This window comes from Marmota flaviventris, chromosome 6, assembly GCF_047511675.1.
Source record: "Marmota flaviventris isolate mMarFla1 chromosome 6, mMarFla1.hap1, whole genome shotgun sequence".
Lineage (NCBI taxonomy): Eukaryota > Metazoa > Chordata > Mammalia > Rodentia > Sciuridae > Marmota > Marmota flaviventris.
The window spans coordinates 125,616,271-125,639,473 of NC_092503.1; the positions used below are offsets into that span (position 1 = coordinate 125,616,271).

At 35.9% G+C, this 23,203-nt stretch overlaps 1 pseudogene; it reads right to left on the bottom strand.

The window, feature by feature from the left end:
* Window positions 1-2,340: 2,340 nt before the first annotated feature.
* On the bottom strand, window positions 2,341-4,583 carry LOC114080037 (F-box/LRR-repeat protein 5 pseudogene; annotated as a pseudogene).
* Between the last annotated feature and the right edge of the window lie 18,620 nt (window positions 4,584-23,203).

Here is a 23,203-nt window from a genome sequence, read left to right on the forward strand (position 1 = left end):
TCTTTGGGACAAAGGAAGCAGGGTGCTGTGGATTAGAGTGTCCTGATGGAGCCCATGGTGGAGAGGCTGTGAGCCCTGTGCAGGCCCAGGCCCTCGAGGAGGGGACAAAGGCCCCACCTTTGGGGAACTGTTAATAATGACCCTGGAGCTTGGAAAACCAGTCTGCAGCCCTCGCCTGGAATTCTGGTGCAGGGAGCAAGCATTTTAGTTCAGCACCTGGATAGATCTATTGCACGTTTTGATAAAGTAATAAAATATCACTGAAATGTAAAAAAGACACTGACTTCGCAGAAATTCCTCCCAGGGAGACCACTGCATTTCCTTGGAAGCCACTTCTTTGAAGTGCTGAGTAGACTTGGAAACCACCTGCTTCCAAGGGAAAATTGGCTTAGATTCGAATGCCTACCTGACCAGAGCCAAACCTCTGATGAAAGAATGATGAAAGGCTGAGCTCTGCCTGCAATCAATGCCCTTCCTCGCCTTAATCCTTGGCTTTTTCTCTAAATGAAGAAATACTTAAGAAATTTCAGATTAGAAGGGCCACACATTAACGTTGTCTGATCAGAAACAAAGAAGTCTTCCAACCTCACTGTTTAAACAATATGCAGATGACTTAGCGAAAACTGATTCAAGAATGCTAATATTTTCATCTGTGTTAGTGGAAAAACTGGCAAGCCCCTTCCCTTGATCATCATCAATCAGAATAAGGATTAAAATAAAAATAATAAAATGGAGTCTTTCAAAAAGCAAGCAAGCAAAAACACAAAAACAAAAACAAAAAAGCTTGAAAAGATTATACCATTCAAACAGTGTACTTTGACTATGATGGAATTAGAAAATAATAATAAAAAGATATACATTTGATATATATCTTTTTAATATGGATGCTAACAGACAACAAGAGGAGAAAATAAAAGTTTAGTGCATTAGATAAAGCAGAATGAAGGGAAGGCAGTAGAATGAATCTGACGTAACATTCCTATATACAAATATGAATACAGTCAGTGAATCTCCCCATTCTGTGCATCCACAAGACTGGAATCCTAATTAAAATAAGAGATACTCCATGTTTGTATAAATGTATCAAAATATACTGTATTGTATACTTTGAGCAAATAAAGTTTATAAAATTATCAGATTAAAAAATATATACATTTGAGGTGAATGATATGCTAATTATTCTGATTTGATAATTATACAATGTATACATATATCAAAATATCAGAGTGTACCCATAAACACACACAATTATCATGCACTAATTAAAAATGAAATAAAATTTAAAAGTCTATATTTTATTTCAAGAAGCTAAATAAATGAATGAGTGAATACTAAAAATAAACATAAAAGTGCAATAGAAAAAATTCAACACAGCTAAAACAATTATTTGAAAGTGATAAACTCAGCAAGATGAACATTGCCAAATTAAAAAGTAATATTATATACACTATCAGTGTCAAAAATTAAAAGGTATAATTACAAGAAATTTTTACCAATGAATTTAACAGTTTAGGTGAAATTTTGTGAATTATCTCAATCCAAAAATAATTAAACAAATCTCTAGGTAAAAGAAACATTTGAATAGTTTGATAATCTGTATGGAAAGCTGAAGTTGTTATTTAAAATCTTTCCAAAAAGGAAACACCAAGTCCAGATTTTGCTGGTGAATTCTAATAAATAGGGAAGAAACTATCACAATCTCTACAAATTCCTTCAAAGAAAGAAAAAGGTAGCCCTTCTCCATTTCCTCTACAAGGAAAGAATAACTTTGACTAACACTTGAGAAAGAATGTACTAGGAAGGAAAATTGCAGGTTATTCTGATTCATGAATATAAATGCAAAAATCTTTTTTTTTAACTTGGTAAAATCCTCAAAGTAGATTTTATTTATACATTTCTTTAAACGATTGTGGAATTTTTAAAAATCCCTCCCAAATTTGACAATATATGGGCAGCAGTAGGAACCAGGGGTCTTGCAAGAAAGCAAATACAAATAGACTGGTGCTCTTCTAGCTCACTGAGCTAACACCAAAAAGCCAATTTATTCTACAACCTTAAAGAATCTCCTATGTGGGTATGTTTGAATTGGCCCTTGGATAATTGTTCAAATAAACAAAAATGTTACAGAAGAGAGATTCATTTCCAAAAAGTGTGGTCTTTGAAAATAAAATTTCAGAAATGTGTATCTGAAAAGATATGCAGAGCTTAGTACAGTGTTTCTATGAAGCGATAACCCCAGTGACTTTAAAACTCAAAATAACCTAAAAAATACTTTAAATGGCATAGCATTAGTGACATTCTTTTCAAAGCATTCAACTTAAAAGAAATCAAATAAGACTGCTCTAACCCTTATGAAAAAACCTAACCCCTTTCTAAAACAAAAATGTATTTTGCAAGAGAAACACTGTACAATTCACTGGTAAATTAAGATTTCTGAAGTTGTGATAAACGGGGCCAAAACAAGACACAATCAAAAGGGATGGTTAACACAATAAATGTGCTATAAGTAAAGTGCATGAAAGGAAGCCTGCTCAGCTAAATGAAGTAGACAAAGGTCAGAAGTCAAGGGTCATTCGCCAGAGCAGCAGCAGGCTCGAAAACCACACTGCAAGTTCTGGCATCCAATGGCGATGTCAGCATGAGGACCGTTAATGTTGTCACAGTAGTAAAAGTATTCATCATTTAGAGAAGGACATGCTGAGACCAAATCCTGAAGGCCTGCACCAGTTACAGTAAGACAGCCAGAGAGATTAAGGTGCTCCAAGTAAGGCAGCCCTCCTCCCAGAGTCAAAACCCTGAGACCATGGTCTGTGATATCTGATAACATCCAGAAAGACTGAGAAACAAAAGTACACGGCCAGTCTCTTGATCAGGTTTTTCACTCCCAAGGTAAATTATGTCCTTTCCCCTAGGCAATGTAGTCCTTGATGATTTTCTACACATTGCAGAAGACTCTGGGAGTGCTGACATAGTTCTTAGGGCTGTTCCTGTGCAACAGAATGAATGACCACAATACGCAAAAGCTGGAGAAGCACAATGCTGCTGCCAACAGACACTATTCCTTAGTCCAACAATATCCTTACTATAACAAGCAGTTGAAGAACAACCAAAGTTGGATGCTGTTTCCATTACACAGAGACTTTCAACATTTCTATGTCTCCATTCTACAGCATCTTCAATATCGGCCAAATCTTCAGCATCTAACATCCACACATAAGGAGAAGATAAACTTTCAGAAGAAACAGACTTAGTCCAGGTGTGTTCGTTATCTATTTCTTCTCCAATGCCTTTGTCAGTTAAACTTTGCAAACAGGCATACCGCTTGGTGGACTGCATGGTTATGTCTTTATTTTTCCATGTAGTCGAAGTAATTTTGCTTGCAGAAGTTTTTAAAAAGCCACTTTGATGAGATGTCAGAATTCCAAGACCTCTGGAAATCTTCTCTAGAGCCACATCTGTGATTTTCTCACATCCAGACAGATCAAGATGCCTAAGACTCTGGCAACAATCAAGCCAAGACCAACTGTCAAATGCAGAATCTGAAATGTCAGTTTGGGTAAGATCCAGATGCTCCACGTTAGGACAAAGTTCTAAAATCTGCCTAACCATTTTGCTGGAAACTGCAGAACTGTATGCTAATACTAAAGTTTTTACGGAAGTACCAACATATGGAAGAACATTATGAATCAAGCCATGGAGTAAACGTTTTTCCATCTGTGCAATGCTGATAGCAATCAATTCTTCTGCAGACTCTTCAGATTCATCTATATCAGCATCTTCATCCCACTCCTGAAAAGCACGACTTTCATCTTTCCTACTTTTCACCCATTCCTCATCAGGCTCAGTATCAAGTTCAGTAGCAGGACCACTATACCAGTCACCTCTGGCCCAATGAACAGGGTTAAGATGTTTCCAAAGTGATCCCGTTTTTGCCAGTTGAGACCATTTAGTGCTGACTTGACTGCATCAACATAATTCTTGAGGATTAAGATAACTGAAAATTGACAGCATTACCTCAGGAGGAAGATGGGTTATACCCGTGGAGTGCTGTGACACTTCTGCTTCTATGTCTGACTTTTCATCCACAGAATATTTGAAAAACTTCTGTCGCTCTTCAGCTTGATTCCATAGGCTAAGCCCTCTAAGGAGTTCGGCGGTATCCTTCTGAGAGCAATGCTGTGCAATCACTTTCTTTTTAATGTCCTTAAGTTCCTCATAGGTGAAATATTCCATTAACATGGGCTGAAAAACCTCTTCCTCCTCTTTCATGTGAGGAAGGAAATCTCTTGTAAAAGCCTCCAATCGCTCTTTCAGCTGTTTTGCATAATTTAACTGCTCATTTCATTCTTAACATTCTTAAATCCCTTTTCAAAGAGGCTAAACATCTCAGAGAGTTTATTGTCAGAATGTACATTATAAATGGTCTGGCTGCGTTGTTGAAGCAAACTGATAATGTATTCATTTTCAATCTGTTCATGCATTTTGAACTCCTTGAAAGTAGCATACAAAGACTGCAGAAGAGCACGGAAATCGTTGTTGTTGGAAAAGTTGGTTTTAGAAAGCTTCCACTGTTATCAATTCTATTTCAAAATTTATTTTCAATGTGGAAATCTGCCAGATGTTGTGGCACACTCCTTTAATTCCAGTGAACTGGAAGGTGTAAACAGGAGGATCACAAATTGGAGGCCAGCCCAATTTAGCAAGACCCTTGTCGCAGTAGAACCCCACCAGCTGCTTCATCCTCCAGTGCGGGACGGTGAAGAAGTCCACTTCTTCAGGGAAGGGCGCCATCGCCGCTGCTTGAGCCTCCGCCTCAGCAGCAGAGGCCGCTGCCTCTCCATAGACCCAAAAATCTTGAAATACATATATACATATGTAAATGAACAAATCCAATTCTGAAATATATATACATATGAACATTTATATAAATGTATATACTCAATATACATCTTAATAAAACAGAAACTATATCAAAATCAAATGAAATATATTTCAGGATACAAGACTAAATTAATATTCAAATATTAATAAACACAATAGCCATATTAGAGAAAGAAAAGAACATCATAATTGCTACTACACTTCATAGGTTCAATTCCCAATCATGATTAAAAAAAAAAATAATTCCATGCAAACTAGTAATACAAGAGGAATTACTTTACTTAATAAAGAGGAACTATAAAATCACTAAAATAAAAGTTCAGATTCAATGTGTAAATATGAAAAGTTTCATATCAGGAATGAGACAAAAATTCATGTTACCATCACTTCAAATACTGTACCAGAAGTTCCAGCCAATGCTATAAAGCAAGAAAAAAAATAATAAAAGACCTTAAATTATAAAAGTGTTGTCTATAACTTTTACTGTATTACTTATAAGAAAATTCTTTTACTTTTGGCAAAAAGACCAAGAACTTTATTCCCCCCTACACCTTTTTCTGATTGTTCTTGTGGTATGAGCACAATTATTTTTAATGAATATGCAGAGGACAGACCTCCAAAAGGACTCCTGAAGGGAGAGACAGTAACTCAGAGAAATAGCTGACTAAGTTGGTGATGACAGTAGTTACTGGACAAAGATGTGGTGATATGAGACAGGTAGAGGGTAACTCACATTCCCTAGGACATCACTCTCTCTTTTTCACATTCATCCACATGTAGAGAATATCACTGTTGACATGACTCTGGCATAACTGAGTTTCTCTCCTGGAGTGAATATCACTGCCCAATACCCAGGTGAAAGAAAATATGGCTTGAGCAATTTTCCCTTAGAAAATCAGATTAGAATAAATGAAAAATATATAGGATATGGATTCTCTCAAGACTTTGGGATCTGTATTTCCAAGTTTCTAATTATCATGGAGTTGCTTAGTGTCCAGAACTTTGCTCTCTCAAGGGAGACACATAAAAGAAGGCATTTCTCCATGGGACATTGTTTGTTTTTCCTGTCAGACAAATTCTCTTATCCATATTCAGAATTCTCAGTTGTATATGTCCTTCTGTTCATTGTTATGGTGCTGTGGGTGAAGTCATTGTCATTGCTGTTAAAAATTAGCTACATAATTGGGTAAACAATTTTAAAATTATTTTGTAACAGTTGTCTCTTTTGTAACCAGTTATTTTCACTAACAAATATAAACTTTTTCGATGTCAGTAATTTATTAACCATAACATTAGTGTCTCACAAATATTCCATTATAAGGGTAGACCAAATTATTTGAATATATTCCACATTTATATACATTAGATTTGTTTATAATTTTACCATAGATTATAAATTTCTGAAATAAAATATTTTTATAATTAGATATGTTTTATAATTAATAATATGAATACATTATTATATATTTAATAACAAAATTTTCATAGTATGAGTCATAATTTTATATTTTAAGGAGTTAAAAAATCTATTTCCCATCATGTCAGTGAATAAGAGTCTCCCCAGTCATTCCAATTCAGTGATTATTTTTGTTTTCTAATCAGCTGGGTAAAAAAAATTACACATCACTATGGCCTTTAATCTGCCTTAAGAATACCTTTTTTAAAAGTATTTGTCTATAGTTTATCCCTATTCTGTGAGATTCATTGTTTGCAGTGAAATCCTCATATATTTAACCATCTCATGTACATTTTAGTTAAACTGGTAAGTCAGAAATCTAATATTGTCATTATTTTGATGTATCATCATTTGACCCATTAAATGATATATTTCCTTACTAATTTGAAATATAGTTATGTGACATGTTGAAATTTCTGATATTGTTATTTTTGTTACAAAGCTTATGAATTTCTCAATAATATGTTTTCCAGGAATATATTCACTGATTACATATAGTCATACAAATTTCACATTATTTTTGTTACTGTTGTCAGAGACCCTGCACCTAATAGAAAAAAAAAAAATTCACTTGATTTTTAACATAGATGTAAAATATGTCAAGATCATTGTATTGTCTTGAACAACTAATAACAAAAAAAGAGATGTTATAGGGGCTGGGATTGTGGTTCAATGGTAGAATGCTTGCCTAACATGTGTGAGGCACTGGGTTGGATCCTTAGCACTATATAAAAATAGATAAATAAAATAAAGGTATCATGTCCATCTCCAACTACAAAACATTTTTTTAAAGATATATGTTATAGAATTCTCATTCAATAACTGTTTTCAAACTCTACTTGGAAGAATGTCATTGGTATTTTGATGGGGATTTTATTGAATCTGTGTAACAATAATGGTAGTATAACCATACATTTTCCCCATCCAAGGACATAGGAGGCCTTTCCATCTTCTAATATATTATGAAATTTCTTTCTTCACTTTTTTTCTTTTTGAGATTGTTGTGAATGTGATCATTTTCCTGATTTCTTTCTTGCAGATTTATTATTGGTATATAGGAAAGTTATTAACTTTTGTATGTTGATCTTGTATACTGATATTTTGCTGTTTTGGGAAGCTAAGTAAGAAAGGAAGATAAGAGGTTCATGAAGAATAAAAATATTGTAACACAAAATAAGAGAATGTCTTTGCATTGATTTTTGTTATGTCACACACATAAAAAAGTATGATTGATACTTCTGTCTCTGAGATCATAAAACTTCTGAATGGAAATTAAGAATTCTATTTACATGTTAAAATGAAGCCCACTATTATATATAACTACAATGCACTAATAAAAACATTAAAAAGGAATTCCAAATATAATAGCAATTAAAAACAAATACAGGAGACCAGGCAGGCCTAGGACAGTCCAGTCAATCTGTGGGAAAACAAGGAAAGCCCAGGCTGGCCTAGGACAGTCTTGCCAACCCCCTTGGAGACCAGGTGGGCCTAGGACAGCCCAGAACATCTCCACGGAGCCCAGTCAGGCCCAGATAGCCCCACGGATCCCCTCTGAGCCAAAGCAGGCTTAGTACAATTTTGCCCACCCCTGTGGAAACCAGGCAGGCCCAGGACAGTCCCATCAATTTGTATAGAGACCAGGCAGGCCCAGGAAGGACAGCACCACCAACCAGCATGGAGCCCAAGCCCAGGCACAGGATGGCCCACTGGCTGAGGGTCAAGCCACACACTCCAGCACTACATCTCCAAACAGTCTGCCCAAAGCAATCATTCAGCTTGTGCATTCAGTCTCATCTCTAAAAGTGGTCACCACACTCTAGGGTGACCATCTTACGTTACCCCCACTGCTGCCACCATCATCTTTAGTTGCGGCAGATTTTATCTTGGGACACTGCCCAGTGACTGGAAACTCAACATTTACAGGTTTGTCTCCACCCTGCCACCAACTATAGATGTGGCCACTTGCATCTAGGGACAATAGCCAGGACCCAGAAGATCATCACCAAGGTCCCTGTAGGCTTGGTTACACAACAGGTATCCCTGCTAGGTGTGCTAATAGCCACCATCTTGTTACAGAGGCAGGAGAGAGGCAGGAGAGGTACTTATAGAGTAGGAGAAGTTGGCTGTTAATAGGAGAAAAGAAAGAGGTGACCCAGCAAGGGTACAGAATAGAAGACACAGAGACACACCCACATAAATATAGTTATCTCACACTAGACAAAGGTACTGAAAACATACATTGGATAAAAGATAGCACTCTTAACTAGGTGCTGGGAAAACTGAAAATCCATATGCAGCAAAATGAAATTAAACACCTATGTCTCACCATACACAAAACACAACTCAAAGTGGATCAAAGACCTAGGAATTAGATCAGAGACCCTGTACCTATTAGAAAAAAAAGTAGGCCCAAATCTTCATTATGTCAGATTAAGTTCTGACTTCCTTAACCATACTCCTAAAATGCAAGAAATAAAACCACAAATTAATACATGGGATGGATTCAAACTAAAAAGCTTCTTCTCAGCAGAGGAAACAATCAATAATGTGAAGAGGGTACCCAAAGAGTGGGAGAACATCTTTACTACACACACATCAGATAGAACACTAATCTCCAAGATATATAAAAGTACTCAAAAAACTTAACGCTAAAAATATAGATAACCCAATCAATAAGTGGGCTAAGGAACTGAACAGACACTTCTCAGAAGAAGATATACAATTGATCAACAAATATATGAAAAAATGTTCATGCAAATATATGAAAATATACAAAAATATATGAAAAAATGTTCATGTAAATTAAATGCAAATTAAAACTACATTTTCATCTCACTCCACTTAGAATGGCAATTATAAAGAATACAAGCAATAATAAGTGTTGGTGAGGATGCTGGGGGGACTGCAAATTGGTGCAACCACTATGTAAAGCAGTATGGAGATTCCTTAGAAAACTTGGAATGGAACCCCATTTGACCCAGCTATCCCACTTCTTAGTCTATACCCAAAGGACTTAAAAATCAGCATACTATAGTGACGCAGTCACATCAATGTTCATAGCAGCTCAATTCACAATAAACTGTGGAACCAACTTAGATGCCCTTCAACAGATTAAAGGATAAAGGAACTGTGGTACATATACACAATTGAATATTACTCAGCATTAAAAGAGAATATAATTATGGCATTTGCAGGTAAATAGATGGAGTTGGAGAATATCATGCTAAACAAAGTAAGCCAAACCCCCCAAAAGCCAAAGGCTGAAGGTTCTTTCTGATAAGTGGGTGCTGATGCATAATGGGGGTGGGGGTACATGGAGGAACTTTGATTTTGCAAAAGGGAGAGAGAGAAGAGGAGAGAACATGGGGGCAGGAACAATGGTGGAATGAGATGAACATCATTACCCTAGGTACATGTATGATTACACATGTGGTACAAATACATTGTGTACAACCAAAGAAATTAAAAGTTGTGCTACATTTGTGTACAATGAATTGAAATGCATTCTGCTATCATGTATATCTAACTAGAACAAATTTTAAAAAATTTAAAAGATAAATACATAGGTATAAGTATAACAACATCTTTAGGTCACCACTGTAATAATTCAAGTTAATTTAATTATTTAAAAACTTGAGTGGATTAAAATTTTTTATGTGAAGTTTTAAAATATCAATAAATTTTTCTGTAATTTGACATAATTGAATAATTCATCTGGAATAAAATGTCAGACAGGGAAAAGAGATTGAAAGGAGAGGAGTAGCATGGAAATGGTGTGGAAGTAAGTGTTCATACCATAAAGTCACATGTTTTAAAGCTAGAATATTTTAAATAGTATTGTGTTTTTATAAAATTTATTTTTTATTGAATAACAAGAAATTACCTCCCATTTATTTAAGGCATTTTCATAGAGTTCTTTATAGAAAATTATGTGGCATACACAAAAGTAGGCAAAATGCACAGTCTGTAAATCTTAATTTTCATTTTCTCTAAATCAGTCCTTTAAAAGTAAGATTTCCAGAAAACATAATTTTATTAAATACTATGTTGAAAATGCAATTTTATAAACAACAGGAAATCATAGAATTAAAAGTTAAACTCTGTTTATAAGAGAAAAAATCATAAAATATGAGAAACTATTTTTTAAAAGAAACAAATACATAAAATAAATGACAAAACATTAGCAATCTAACAGCCATCATTTTACCACCCTAATTTTTCTTGAGTTAGCTCAGCAGTTACACAAAAATGCTTACTTGCATCATCTCAACTGATCCTACTTCAGATATTCAAGAAAATTATTATCTACACTTTAGAGATGGGAAAATGAAGCTTGGGTAAATGAGTTGACTCTTCTTTCAAAAGGAGCAAGCAACTCCTTCAGAATTTGGTCCCAGGAGTTCCTGGGTTGGGATCCTGATGCCATTTAGAAACAGTGTCAAACAAATTGAAAAGGGATAAGGCTTAGTATAATGGTTATGGTTAAAGGTCATCAGTCTAATGAACTATATAAAAATTAAATGAAGAATGTTATATATGAAACCTTTTATTTCAAAAATGAGCATAAAAATATAAAATGGATTATAATACTCATGTTCAGAATTCTGAAAGAGAAGGAAGAATAGAGATTGAAAAAGAGTAAAGACAGATCATCAAATTATTACTGTAACAGAAAAAAAATAAAATTGCTTATATCTGTAGTATGTAATTAAGGATTTTGACCTATTTTACTTTATTTTTTAGGTTCTTATACTGAATATTGTTTTAAATGAATATATGTATATTTTTAGAGCTATCAGATCTTACAATAGTTTATTATATGAGAATTCTGTAATTACAAAATTACAAATTCTTTAATTCTGTAATTCTGTGGATCATCATCAAATGTCCAGCAAAGTCAATATTAACATACACTTTTCAAAAAAAGAGTATTAATCTGCATTTACTCAATGTATAAGTACAAGTATTTGACATGTTCAAATCTATGTATGTTTAGAATTTTACTGAAAGATTTCCTTAAAAATAGAGCCCATATTTATCAATGTCTACATTAGATATTATACTTCATTTTAAAATTTTATTACATGCATAAATACAAAAACTGATTTCAGAATTATCCAATTTACTTATAAATTTTACTAATAAATTTTTATATTTTACAACTCCAGTTACTTCTGGGTATAAAAGCAATTTGTTTTCTCTCTAAAACACAAATGTTTCCAAATTCTAAAGTGTATCTGGGCCAGATATTATTACTTGTATATTACTCAGGAGGTTGAAGCAAAAGGATTGCAAGTTGGAGATCAACCTCAACAATTTAGCAAGGCCATAAGGACTTAGCAAGACCCTGTCTCAAAATAAAACATAAAAAAGGGATTGGGATGTGGCTCAGTGGTTAAGCCACTCTGGGATCAGTACCCAGTACCAAAGTAATAAAAATATAAATATATTTGGACCTAGGAGTTTTTGATAAAGAATTGGGGGCTTAGTAAGAACTTTCTCTTAAAGGCCAGTTTCACTGGCCATGTATTCATATATGAACATAGTAAAGTTATATCCAATTCATTCTACTGTCTTTCCTATTCTTATTACCCTTCACTTCACTTCAATCCTCTTTCTCTAATACATGAACTTCTATCCTCCTCTCCTCATCCACATATGAGAGAGATCATTAAACCTTTGGTTTTAGGAGACTGGCTTATTTTGCTTAGCATGACAGTCTCCAGTTCCATTCATTTATCAGCAAATGTTATATTTCATTTCTCTTTATGGATGAGTAATATCCGATTTTGTATATATAGCTTAGCTATATATACATAGCTTAGCTATTGTGAATTGAGCTGTTATAAATATTTGTGTGGCTACATCACGGTAGCATGCTGATTTTACATCTTTAGGTATGTACCAAGACATGGGATAAAGGTGTAAAATATTGGTTCCAGTGTTCAAGTTTTCTAAGGAATCACCATACTGCTTTCCAGATTGCACCAATTTCCAATCCCACCTTCAAGTATGAGTGTAACTTTTTCCCCCACATCCTCACCAACAATTATTATTACTTATATTTTTAATAATTGCCATTCTGACTGAAGTGAGATGAAATCTCACAGTAGTTTTCACTTGTATTTCTCTAATTGCTAGAGATATTGAGAATTTTTTCATATATTTCTTGACCACTTGTATTCCTTTTTCTGTGAAGTGCCTGTTCTGTTTTTTTTTGCCCATTTAATGATTAGGTTATTTGGTGGTGGTGGGGGGGTACTTTTATTTGTTTGTTTGGTGTTACATTTTTTTGAGTTCTTTGTACAACTTGGAAACTGATGCCCTGTGTTGCAGGTAGCAAAGATTTTTCTCTTTCTATATGCTCTCTTTTTATGTTCTTAACTGTTTCCTTTACTGTGAAGAAAGTTTGATACCATCCCATTTACTGATTCTTGATTTTACTTCTTGAGCTTTGGGAGTCTTCATGAAGATGTCAATTCCTAGACTGACAAGATGGAGAGCTGGGCCTACATTTTCTATATTAGGTGCAGATTCTCTGAATTAATGCCTAGGAATAAGGGTTCTGTGTTTGGGAATGGGGTCTCTGGTAACTTCATGACTGTGGCATTCTTGGTGGCTAGGAAGTTTCTGTGCAAAGACACAGGATGCCTGACTGTTGTAGCAATGCCTTGCTTGAGGAGGCTCTGTGTTAGAGTCTTATCAGCCGTGGCCTTGATCTCAGGCACAGAGCTCCTGTGAATAAAGAAACTCTCTTGTTAGGCAACCACAATGTTTCACCAAGCTCCACTGTACCTGAATCTGTCCACATAACACTAACAATGAACTTTCTTCAGAGCTACACTAAGCTCCTAACATTGCACATTGCAACTACAGTATGTAACTGAGGAATAAGCTGCATAATGTTGCTAACTGTATAACCTGCTTAATGACACAATGAACAAATAATGTGTTACTGATGTCAGTGACCTAATGTAACCTATTGATATAAGTAAAGCTGGTAGTTTGGCCATTCTGAAATTCTACCATCTTTCATGCCTCTACATCTTGTCTCTGTGTCTCCTTTTCATTTTCCTTACACCTATGTCATTGATCCCCTTTGAATTTTGTTCAGGATGAGAGACAGGGGTTACAATTTGTTCTGATATATATGGATTTCCAATTTTCCTAGCAACATTATTTTTTAAGATACTATGCCGGGTTTCTGTTCTCGCGACTAAAAGGCTCAGGGATTACTCCAGTTGAACTGGGCTAACTGGGCTGTGTAAAATGACAAGTACCTTTTTCTTTGGGGTTGCTTTGATGGCTCCTCTGACCTTAAGGGTCTGCAAAAGAGCACACGCTGAGCCCTTTTATCGAGGAGAAGCTATTCAAATGAGGCAAGGGGTCAGGTTTCAGGGAGCTGAGTCTATCTTCATGCTGTGTACTGTCAGCAGGTTGACTGACACCTGGGTAGGCCACACCCAAGGGCACAGTTAGAGAGGGGGACACACACAAGGTACTTCCATGGAAGATTCTATTCTAAACAAGGCAAAGGGTTATATTACAAATGAACAGGTGAATATAACTTCACCAATGGGGCTGTAGCAAGACACACTCATGCAGGAGATACTGACCCTCAAACCCAAGAAGGGTGGGGAAATCCACATGTAGAAGAACAAAATGTTTTAGAACAGGCGCAGCGGCCTCCTGAGGGGCAGAGCCGCCCCTCCCCCCGCGCCTGCAAGGTAGGCGGAACTGTGACCCACTGGCAGAACTGGCCCAGCGGCCTGCAGAGGGGCAGAGCCACCACCCACGCCTGCAAGGTAGGCGGACCTGCTACCGACCAGCAGAACAGGCCCAGCAGCCTGCCGGCATGGTAGGCACATTGCCCAAATTGGAGGAGGGGCAGAGATGCCACCAGCGCCTGCGAGGGAGACTTTGCAACTATTCAAGAGCAATATAAATATATAGGGGGAAAATTCAATAGCACAAGAGTTTCACCAAGCAGAAAGAAACACGAACAGTATGAAGAGACAAGGAAAGAAAGGACCACAAGCAATGCAGGTCAACTCAACGTTAGATGAGGTAATATCCGCAGCAGATGGAATGTCAGATAAAAAATTCAGGATATACATGCTTCAGATGATCTGGAGTCTCAAGGAAGACATCAGACAGCAAAATCAGACAATGAAAGATCACTTCCACAATGAATTACACAAACAAATCCAGGAAGCAAAGGATCAACTATACAGGGAGAAAGAGGTTATAAAAAACAAACAAACATAAATCATAGAAATGCAGGAAGCAATAAACCAACTTAAAAACTCAATTGAGAATACTACCAGCAGAGTAGAACACTTAGAAGATAGAACATCAGACAATGAAGACAAAGTATTTCAACTTGAAAAGAACATAGACAGCTCAGCAAGACTGTTAAGAAACCATGAGCAGAACATCCAAGAAATATGGGATAATATAAAGAGACCAAACTTAAGAGTCATTGGGATACAGGAAGGGATAGAGTTTCAAACCAAAGGAATGAGCAATCTATTCAATGAAATAATATGAGAAAACTTCCCAGACTTGAAGAATGAGACAGAATCCCAAATCCTAGAAGCCTACAGGACACTGAATGTGCAAAATCATAAGAGATCCACACCTAGACACATTATAATGAAAATGCCCAACATACAGAATAAGGAAAGAATTTTAAAAGCTACAAGAGAAAGGAAGCAGATTACATTTAGGGGTAAGCCAAATAGGATAACAGCTGATCTTTCAACACAGACTCTGAAAGCTAGAAGATCCTGGAATAACATATTTCAAACACTGAAAGAAAATGGGTTCCAACCAAGAATTGTGTATCCAGCGAAATTAAGCTTCAGGATGGAAGATGAAATTAAAACCTTCCACGATAAACAAAAGTTAAAAGAATTTGCAGCTAGAAAACCATCTCTTCAAAACATCCTCGGCAAAACATTACAGGGAGGGGAAATGGAAAATAACAATGAAAAACAACAGTGGGAGGTAGGACACTAAAGGGGGGAAAATAATCAAAGAGGAAAACAAACCATGTTTAGTAACATAAATAAACAAATATGGCTGGAAGAACAACCCATATCTCAATAATAACCCTAAATGTCAATGGCTTAAACTCACCAATTAAGAGACACAGGCTAGTAGAATGGATCACAAAACAAGACCCAACAATATGCTGCCTACAGGAGACGCATTTGATAGGAAAAGACATACATAGGCTGAAGGTGAAAGGTTGGGAAAAATCATATCACTCATATGGACTTCGGAAACAAGCAGGAGTGTCCATACTCATATCAAATAAAATAGATTTCAAGCCCAAGTTAATCAAAAGGGATAAAGAGGGACACTGCATACTGCTCAAGGGAACCATACACCAACAAGACATAACAATCATAAATATATATGCCCCAAACAGTGGTGCAGCTATGTTCATCAAACAAACTCTTCTCAAGTTCAAGAGTCTAATAGACCACCATACAATAATCATGGGAGATTTCAACACACCTCTCTCGCCACTGGACAGATCTTCCAAACAAAAGTTGAATAAGGAAACTATAGAACTCAATAACACAATTAATAACCTAGACTTAATTGACATATATAGAATATACCACCCAACATCAAGCAGTTACACTTTTTTCTCAGCAGCACATGGATCCTTCTCAAAAATAGATCATATATTATGTCACAGGGCAACTCTTAGACAATATAAAGGAGTAGAGATAATACCATGCATCTTATCTGATCATAATGGAATGAAACTGAAAATCAACGATAAAAGAAGGAAGGAAAAATCATGCATCACTTGGAGAATGAACAATAGGTTACTGAATGATCAATGGGTTATAGAAGACATCAAGGAGGAAATTAAAAAAATTCTTAGAGATAAATGAAAACACAGACACAACATATCAGAATCTATGGGACACATTGAAAGCAGTTCTAAGAGGAAAATTCATTGCTTGGAGTTCATTCCTTAAAAAAAGAAAAAAACAACAACAAATAAATGATCTCATGCTTCATCTCAAAATCCTAGAAAAAGAAGAGCAAAACAACAGCAAAAGAAGTAGAAGGCAAGAAATAATTAAAATCAGAGCTGAAATTAATGAAATTGAAACAAAAGAAACAATTGAAAAAATTGACAAAACTAAAAGTTGGTTCTTTGAAAAAATAAATAAAATCGACAGACCCTTAGCCATGCTAATGAAGAGAAGAAGAGAGAGAACTCAAATTACTAGCATACGGGATGAAAAAGGCAATATCACAACAGACACTTCAGAAATACAGAAGATAATTAGAGATTATTTTGAATCCTTACACTCCAATAAATTAGAAGATAGTGAAGGCATCGATAAATTTCTTAAGTCATATGATCTGCCCAGATTGAGTCAGGAGGATATAGACAACCTAAACAGACCAATATCAATTGAGGAAATAGAAGAAACTATCAAAAGACTACCAACTAAGAAAAGCACAGGACGGGATGGGTATACAGCAGAGTTTTACAAAACCTGAAAAGAGGAACTAATACCAATATTTTTCAAGCTACTTCAGGAAATAGAAAAAGAGGGAGAACTTCCAAATTTATTCTATGAGGCCAACATCACCCTGATTCCTAAACCAGACAAAGACACTTCAAAGAAAGAAAACTACAGACCAATATCTCTAATGAACCTAGTTGCAAAAATCCTCAATAAAATTCTGGCGAATCAGACACAAAAACATATCAAAAAAATTGTGCACCATGATCAAGTAGGATTCATCCCTGGGATGCAAGGCTGGTTCAATATACAGAAATCAATGAATGTTATTCACCACATCAATACACTTAAAAATAAGAACCATATGATCATACCTCAATATTGTAAAAGCAATCTATGCTAAGCCTCAGGCTAGCATCATTCTGAATGGAGAAAAACTGAAAGCATTCCCTCTAAAATCTGGAACAAGACAGGGATGCCCTCTCTCACCACTTCTGTTCAACATAGTTCTCGAAACACTGGCCAGAGCAATTAGACAGATGAAAGAAATAAAAGGCACAAAAATAGGAAAAGAAGAACTTAAATTATCACTATTTGCAGTTGACATGATTATATACCTAGCAGACCCAAAAGGGTCTACAAAGAAACTATTAGAGCTAATAAATGAATTCAGCAAAGTGGCAGGCTATAAAATCAACATGCATAAATCAAAGGCATTCCTGTATATCAGCGACAAATCCTCTGAAATGGAAATGAGGACAACCACTCCATTCACAATATCCTCAAAAAAAAAAAAAATAAAATACTTGGGAATCAACCTAACAAAAGAGGTGAAAGACTTATACAATGAAAACTACAGAACCCTAAAGAGAGAAATAGAAGAAGATCTTAGAAGATGGAAAATATACCCTGTTCATGGATAGGCAGAACTAACATCAACAAAATGGTGATATTACCAAAAGTTCTCTATAGGTTTAATGCAATCCCAATCAAAATCCCAAGGGCATTTCTTATAGAAATAGAGAAAGCAATCATGAAATTCATATGGAAAAATAAAAGACCCAGAATAGCAAAAACAATGCTAAGCAGGAAGTGTGAATCAGGCGGTATAGCGATACCAGACTTCAAACTATACTACAGAGCAATAGTAACAAAAACAGCGTGGTACTGGTACCAAAACAGGCGGGTGGACCAATGGTACAGAATAGAGGAAACAGAAACCAATCCACAAAACTACAACTATCTTATATTTGATAAAGGGGCTAAAAGCATGCAATGGAGGAAGGATAGCATCTTCAACAAATGGTGCTGGGAAAACTGGAAATCCATATGCAACAAAATGAAACTGAATCCCTTTCTCTCACCATGCACAAAAGTTAATTCAAAATGGATCAAGGAGCTTGATATCAAATCAGAGACACGCCGTCTGATAGAAGAAAAAGTTGGCTACGATCTACATACGGTGGGGTCGGGCTCCAAATTCCTCAATAGGACACCCATAGCACAAAAGTTAATAACTAGAATCAACAAATGGGACTTACTCAAACTAAAAAGTTTTTTCTCAGCAAAAGAAACAATAAGAGAGGTAAATAGGGAGCCTACATCCTGGGAACAAATCTTTACTCCTCACACTTCAGATAGAGCCCTAATATCTAGAGTATACAAAGAACTCAAAAAATTAGACAATAAGATAACAAATAACCCAATCAACAAATGGGCCAAGGACCTGAACAGACACTTCTCAGAGGAGGACATACAATCAATCAACAAGTACATGAAAAAATGCTCACCATCTCTAGTAGTCAGAGAAATGCAAATCAAAACCACCCTAAGATACCATCTCACTCCAGTAAGATTGGCAGCCATTATGAAGTCAAACAACAACAAGTGCTGGCGAGGATGTGGGGAAAAGGGTACACTTGTACATTGCTGGTGGGACTTCAAATTGGTGCAGCCAATTTGGAGAGCAGTATGGAGATTTCTTGGAAAGCAGTATGGAGATTTCTTGGAAAGCTGGCAATGGAACCACCATTTGACCCAGCTATTCCCCTTCTAGGTCTATTCCCTAAAGACCTAAATTGAGCATACTACAGGGACACTGCTACATCGATGTTCATAGCAGCACAATTCACAATAGCAAGACTGTGGAACCAACCTAGATGCCCTTCAATAGACGAATGGATAAAAAAAAAATGTGTCATTTATACACAATGGAGTATTACTCTGCATTAAAAAATGACAAAATCATAGAATTTACAGGGAAATGGATGGCATTAGAGCAGATTATGCTAAGTGAAGCTAGCCAATCCCTAAAAAACAAATGCCAAATGTCTTCTTTGATATAAGGAGAGTAACTAAGAACAGAGTAGGGACGAAGAGTATGAGAAGAAGATTAACATTAAACTGGGATGAGAGGTGGGAGGGAAAGGGAGAGAGAAGAGAAATTGCATGGAAATGGAAGGAGACCCTCAGGGTTATACAAAATTTCATACAAGAGGAAGTGAGGGGAAAGGGGAAAATAATACAAGGGGGAGAAATGAATGACAGTAGAGGGGGTAGAGAGAGAAGAGGGTAGGGGAGGGGAGGGGAGGGGGGATAGTAGAGGATAGGAAAGGCAGCAGAATACAACAGACACTAGTATGGCAATATGTAAATCAATGGATGTGTAACTGATGTGATTCTGCAATTTGTATATGGGGTAAAAATGGGAGTTCATAACCCACTTGAATCAAAGTTTGAAATATGATATATCAAGAACTATGTAATATTTTGAACAACCAACAATAAAAAAAATTAAAAAAAAGAAGAACAAAATATGACCTCTATTGCTCATCCTTCACAAAGTCAACTCACAGTGGATCAAAGCCCTAGGAAATATACCAGAAAGTGCAACTGCTAAAATAAAATGTAGGTCCAACACAGTAACCTGTTGGCACAGGAAACAACTTTCTTAACTAGACTCCTAATGCACAAGAAATAAAACCAACAAATCAATAAGTGGGTTAACATCAAATGAAAAAACTTGTGCACAGCAAAAAACAAGATCATGAAGAAAAAGCCTACAGAATTGGAGGAAATATTTGCCACCTGCTCCTCAGATATATCTAGAATATATATAGAACTCAAAAAACTTAACAATGATAAACCAAATAACCCAATTAACAAATAGGAAAAGGAACTAAACAAACACTTCTCAAAACAAAAAATACAAGTGGCCAACAAATAAATGAAAAAAAAAAATGTTTCAACATCTCTACCAATTAGGGAAATGCAAATCAAAACTACATTGAGATTTCAGCTCACACCCATCAGAATGGCAATTATCAAGAATACAAATAAGTGTTGGTGAGGATGGGGGAGACGAAAGGTATACACAAATTGTTGGTGGAACTGAAAATTAGTGCAACCACTTTGGAAAGCAGTATGGAGATTTCTCAAAGAACTATGAATTAAACCACCATATGACCCAGTAATCTCAATCCTCAGTATATATCCAAAAGATCTAAAATTGACATACTATAAGGATGTAGCCACATCCATATTTATAGCAGCACAATTTACAATAACTAAGCCATGGAACCACCCTAGTTTCCCATCAACAGATGAATGGACTAAGAAAATGTAGTATATATACACAGTGGAGTTTTTCCTCAGCAAAAAAAAAAAAATGAAATTATGGCATTTGCTGGTAAATAGATAGAACTGGAGACTATCATGCTAAGTGAAATAAGCAAAACTCAGAAAATTAAGGTTAAATGCTTTCCCTAATATGCAGAATCTAGTCAAAAATAATGGGTAAGAGAGATGGAAAGAAAGGGAACAGGGGGCAGGATTCCATCAAAATAAAAGAAAATTGGTGAACTAGATGGAGGGAATTGTGTGTAAGGGAGAAGGAACCAGATAAGAAAAGAACAGCAGAATAAATCTGACCTAACTTTCTTATGTATGTGTGTGTGTGTGTGTGTGTGTGTGTGTGTGTAATATACCGCACTGAATCTCACCATCATGTACATCCACAAAACACTAACGAAAAAATCCTTAAACTAAATAACAGAAATATCAATAGAGTACAGTAAGGGATTGGGGGAAAGGGGGAGGAGAGTACTGGGGACTGAATTAGAGTAAATTATATTCCATCCTTTTGTACGTATTTCAAATTAATTCTAAAGTTATATATAATTAAGTAAATCTTAATGATATGTGAAATTAAAAAGAGTGAATAAAAAGAAAAAAAAAGAAAAACGAAATTGAATTATACCAGCTGAAACACTATCAACTTGGATTTAAAGGATACAAATAGGTCAAAATGAAGGAAGACTATCAGACTTCCTGGATTCTCTAGCATAGGGGAAACAGAGCTATTTGATTGTAAATATGTACTATCATTCAAGAAAAGCAAAGAGTGAACTCCAAAGATTATTCACAGAGTAGCATGACTGTTCCTCCCACCCCAGCCCCAAAGTGCACAGACTAGCTGGCCAAAGGCTGTCCTGGTATTCACACAGGGTGACCACATCTAGATTTAGATTTAGACAGACCAGGCTGCTGAGGCCCAGAACCTCAGGAACAAAGCACTGCCCAGAGCTGAGGAGGCAGCACTGCAGCCTTGTTGCCTGGAGCCCAGAGCATCATGTTAAAGAGAATTATTCTTGAACCTTAGAATCAAACCAAATTTGTCCTGTTAGCTTTTAGAATTATCTGGGGACTACCATCCCTTTTTTCCTTATAGTTTCTCCATTGGTACAGGAATGTCTATCCTGTGCTAGTTCCACTATTGAATTTTGGAAGCACATAATTTGTTTGCTTTCACAGATTAACAAGAAGAAATTTTGTCTCAGGATAATCACAACTTGAGTCTCACTCATTCATAATTTAACCAGTACTTAGATAAGACTTTGGACTTAAAGTTGATACTAAAAAGAATTAAGTATTAAGTGACAGCAATTCTATATTAAAAGCATTATTTATGGTGATATGAAGACTATATTTTGAACCATTACTTAAAAGAGTTAATCTCTCCCTTCTTTTATGCTGGATGTCAGAGTCCATTCCCCTCATCTCAGAAATCTGTTGGGGCAGTTCTTAGATTACAAATAATTGTATTTCATTTGGTACACAAGGATGCTCTACCAGTGAACTAAACCCCAATCATTTTTACTTTTTCTTTTAAGCCCTGGTCTCACTGAATTGTGGAATATAGCCTCAGACTTTCAGTACTTCTGCCTAAGCCTCCAAAGTCACTGGGATTATAAGTGCATCCCACTGAGCCCAGTTACAAAATGAATTTTAACTTCATGAATGTTTATACAGATATACACATTTCTGCACACACATTTTATAAAACATATATTCACTAAAAAAAACTTTTAAGAAATTATCAAAATAATTTTATACATTTAGTAGCATAGGTGATAGGAAGTAGGTGAATGATGTTAACATGTTTTGCAAAGCTCATTATGAGTAGAAATGAAGGATGTCGTCACTGCCAAGAATTTTAATTACACTCCCTCTCCCTTTTGCATAGCTTTATGTGTATTTTTTTGCTTAGTACAATAGATTGTTTTCTAGAAGAAAAAGAGGCATAAGTCTCTGCAATTCTTCTCTCCAGAGATCTATCTCCCTCTCTGATATAGCAATTGGAAATTGCCTGGGAAGAATAGCTCCAGATATGGCGACTGAATAAACAGGCTAAACAACATCTACCTGAGGATGGTTTGGGCCAAGAGATTGCAGGAGAGAGTTGGTGCTAACAAGTTGCCCTCACAGGGTTCCTCCACTACCTCTCCTGGAACTGTGTTCATGGACGACCTTTCCATCAAAACCATACGAGCGTCTATGGCTAGGTCATCTTTCTTTCTTTTCTTTTCTTTCTTCTTTCTTCCTTCCTTCCTTCCTTCCTTCCTTCCTTCCTTTCTTTCTTCAGTTGTAGATGGGCAGAATGCCCTTATTTTATTTGTTTATTTTTATGTCGTTCTGAGGATTGAACCCAGTGCCTCATGCATGCTTTGGCAAGCACTCTACCACTGAGCTACAGCACCAGCCCCGAAGGTAGGATTTCTTTTCATGTTATGGGAAAAAATAAAGGGAATTTTATCTTATTTAGCAAACATAATCATTTACTATTTTTTAGCCATAAAAAATGACTAATGTCTTCTCTTTCTCAGACAAAAATCCTCTTATCCTCATCTTTATTAGCAGGAATGTGAAAGGGGGAGGAAGGAGTTTCATACTGGAGTTTTCCTGGAAAATATCTATTCAGAGACACATAAATAAATACAAAAGGAACAAATTGAGACTATGTAGAGTTATATGAATAAAATGTGACCACTCATCTATTTGTTCTTCCAGTAGACATCAAATA